The 3897-nt window shown below is 39.6% G+C and overlaps 1 non-coding gene across 1 annotated transcript; it reads right to left on the bottom strand.

The window, feature by feature from the left end:
- Nucleotides 1–1210: 1210 nt before the first annotated feature.
- Nucleotides 1211–1317, bottom strand: LOC121204270 (small nucleolar RNA R71). The gene has a single exon (XR_005899198.1). It is a non-coding gene; the product is annotated as a small nucleolar RNA R71 (small nucleolar RNA).
- Between the last annotated feature and the right edge of the window lie 2580 nt (nt 1318–3897).

Here is a 3897-nt window from a genome sequence, read left to right as displayed (position 1 = left end):
ATAAGGGAATCCATAGATCGACTTAATGCAATCTAGGGTGTTAATTAGAAAGAGGTTTCAATTATTTAACCTAGGGTTAGACGTTATTAGTCTCGAGAGAGATAATAATATAACTTAGGGATTTCTACGGATCAAATCAAATGAATAAATCGTCTGATTCAGAGTCAAATAACAAGTGAAGTCTTGGTGGCTTTTTTCCATAGGTATTATCTCAATCAATCGAATTTTCCCAAAAGTATTTTCCTGAGTTTTCTTTCCGTGCATTCTTAGTTAGTAATTAGTTTAGATAACCAAACCTCTTAATTTTTAGGCTTGATAATAAAAATGAAGTAAACACTAGTACTCGTAGTTCCTTTGGGTTCGACAATCCAGTCTTGCTGAACTATACTACTGTTTGATAGGTACACTTGCCTTAATCGTGATAATAAGTTAGTCTCAAGAATGTTTCATTTATAAATCTTTAAAACCTGTTATAAATATCATGCATCAAGTGTTTGGCACCATTGCCGAGGAACTAAGATATTAGGAAAACTTGATTTTTATTACTTTAGCCATTTACTTTATTCGCAATTTAAGTTTTTATTTTATTTTCTTTTTAAGTTTTCTCTTATTTTTTTCTGACAGGTTTTTCTAGTTTATGACCATAAGTAACCCGTCAGGACCACTACTTTTTTACAGTGAGATCGATCGTACAGTTTCCAGAAATCGAAGAGAAATAAGGCGAAGCTTACGATACACAGAGGAAGAGCAAGAGAACGATACTTCAACCATAACCGAGGAGATGGCTGAAAACCAAGAAAATCTGCTACCTCCTACGATTGCTGTTAATCAGAATCCTACTCCACGCACTATGTATGATTATGCTAAACCTTCTTTAACAGGAACTGAATCGAGCATAGTTAGACCTGTAGTAGCCGCAAATACTTTTGAACTAAAACCTAACACAATTCAAATGATACAACAGTTTATTCAGTTTGATAGTTTGCAGGACCAGGATCCCAACACTCACTTGGCAAACTTTTTGGAACTATGTGATACATTTAAAATTAATGGTGTTTCTAATGATGCTGTTCACCTTCGGTTATTCAATTTTTCATTGAGAAACAAAGCTAAACAGTGGTTGAACCCATTGCCACGGGGGTCAATCACTACTTGGGAACAAATGATCGAAAAGTTTTTATTAAAATATTTTTCGCCGGCTAAAACGGCTAAATTACGTAATGATATCTCTTCTTTTGTGTAGATGGATTTAGAAGCACTCTATGATGCATAGGAGAGATACAAGGACCTCTCGAGAAGATGCCCTCACCATGGGTTACCACTCTGGCTACAAGTTCAAACCTTTCATAATGCCTGAATCCTTCGACTCGACAAATGGTTGACGCAGCTGCTGGCGGAACCATCAATAGTAAGACACCTAAAGATGCCTATGAATTTATAAAGGAAATGTCACTAAATAACTATCAGTGGCAAGTTATGAGGACAAAGCCAATGAAAATAGTCGGCGTTTATAATGTCGATACGATCACCATGCTCTCTAATCAGGTAGAACTTTTGAAGAAGAAAATTGATAGTTTTCTTAGTTCTTCACAGGTTTACCAAGTAATGCAGTGCGAAGCGAGTGGAGGTGGATCAAGCAGTTCAGGATACCCACCTTATAGCCACAACATAGAGAACGAGCAGTTAAATTACATGGGTAACAATCCTCGATCTCAAAACAATCCTTATAGCAATACTTACAATGCAGGTTGGAGGAACCACCCAAATTTTTCATGGGGAGGCCAAGGGAATCAGAGACCACCACCTCTAGGCTTCCAACAACCACCCTACCAACAAGAGAAAAAGCCGAACCTTGAGAAGATGCTAACAAAATTTATCTCAGTGTCAGAAACTCATTTTTAGAATATCGAGACAACACTCAAAAATCAACAAGCATCAATCCAAGGGCTCGAAACTCAGATTGGATAGCTCGCCAAGTTGATTTCCAAATGACCACAAGGTAGCCTGCCAAGCAACACTGAATCTAACCCAAGGGAGCAACTCAACGCGATTGCCATTCAAGATGAGGAAGGGCTAGTTGCAGAACCAAGGCCAGAAACGGTGGTAAGCAAAGGTAAGGATGAGGTAGGCCACAATAAGCCAAAGCCGGTAATTACAGAATATAAACCTCATGTTCCATACCCCAATGCGACAAGGATAGACCTCTCAGATGAACAATTTGGTAAATTCCTTAAACTTTTAAAGAAACTACATATTAACTTATCGTTTATTGAAGCCCTTTCGTAAATGCCAAACGCAGTCAAGCTTTTAAAGGAGCTTCTAGCAAATAAACGAAAGTTAGATGAAGCATTGCATGTGGAGCTGAACGCGGTCTACTTAGCCATTCTACATAATAAGCTGCCCAATAAACTAAAAGATCCAGGTAGTTTTACAGTTCCTTGTTTAATTGGTAGCTTAGATGTTAATAATCTTTTGGTTGATTTAAGGGCTAGTATCAATGTTATGCCTTACATTTTGTTTAAGCAACTAGGTCTAGGGAAACCCAAACAAACTAGGATGAGCATTCAATTAGCAGATAAAACAATCAGATTTCCTAGGGGTATTATTGAAGATGTACTCGTTAAAATTGACAAATTTATATTCCCAGTTGATTTCGTTGTTCTAGACATAGAGAAGGATAGCAACGTCCCCTTAATTTTAAGAAGGCCCTTTTTACCAACCGCCAGAAAAATTATTGATGTTGGCACAAGTGAACTCACACTTCGTGTGGGAGACAAAACAATCACCCTTCAAGCCCGTAATTCGAATAACACATCAAAAATCGAAGGTGACTGTACAAATTATTTGGCTAAAACTAACCATATGGTGCAACCTTCTTGGCAGGAAACAGGTTCGAAGAACATACATAACCCAAGCAACAACAAAAAACCCATCCATGAAGAACGAAGGTTACAAATCGAGGAGCTAGATGAATGGCGGACACATAAACCGAGAAAACACGATAAATCAAAACCACGCCATGATGAGCTTAATTCCTCCAAAAATCAACTTAAAGTTGGAGACAAAGTACTACTAGATATAGCAGATCCTCGAATCGCCACTTCTGAACTGAATGAAGAAACCCCTCTTACGGTAATTAGTATTTTTCCATACGGTACGGTCGAGGTAAATCACTCCAAATTCGGCATGTTTAAGGTAAATAGTACTCGTCTTAAACCTTATGTTGATAAAATTGATAGCAGGGATGAGGAGTGTAAACTCCTCGATCCACCATGATCACACACCAGAGAGGTAAGTAGAGCTCAGACTATAAATAAGCGCTTCTCGGGAGGTAGCTTGAGCACTAACAGTATTAATTTCTTTAAATTTTAGTTTTTAACATCTAACATACTAACCGAATCATGGAACGCAGGCTTTCTAAAGCCCACACGGCCAGGCATACGGGCATGCCTTAGGCCGTGTGAAACAGGGCAAAATTTTCCCAACATGAGAAGTGCTAAGTCACCATGACCGTGCGACATGGCTGTGGGCGAACCTTCCAGAACAACACGAGCATGCGACACGCTCGTTCCTAACACCCTTGGGTAAACCTATCAAATTAACACGGGCGTGGACCTTCATACACGACGTGAGAGAAGCGAACGAAGTGATACACGGCCATGCAACACAGCTGTGTGCACCCACATGCCCAAGGAACACGGGCGTGGGCTGAATGTCAGATGCGCCCAAATTCAAAAAAAAATTAGGGCACACAGGCGTGCCCCATGGCCATGTGCCTAAAAATCTATATAAATCCCTCACTATTCATCATCTCCCTCCCCAAAAATCCCTAACCCTAGCCGCTACAACTTCACATGCCCTATCCCCCACGCCCGTGCGCCACCTACAACACCGTTT

The sequence above is a fragment of the Gossypium hirsutum genome, chromosome A07, assembly GCF_007990345.1.
Source record: "Gossypium hirsutum isolate 1008001.06 chromosome A07, Gossypium_hirsutum_v2.1, whole genome shotgun sequence".
NCBI classification, from domain to species: Eukaryota; Viridiplantae; Streptophyta; class Magnoliopsida; order Malvales; family Malvaceae; genus Gossypium; species Gossypium hirsutum.
Note: the sequence above shows the minus strand (reverse complement) of the source record. Positions and strands in the feature narration are given on the sequence as shown.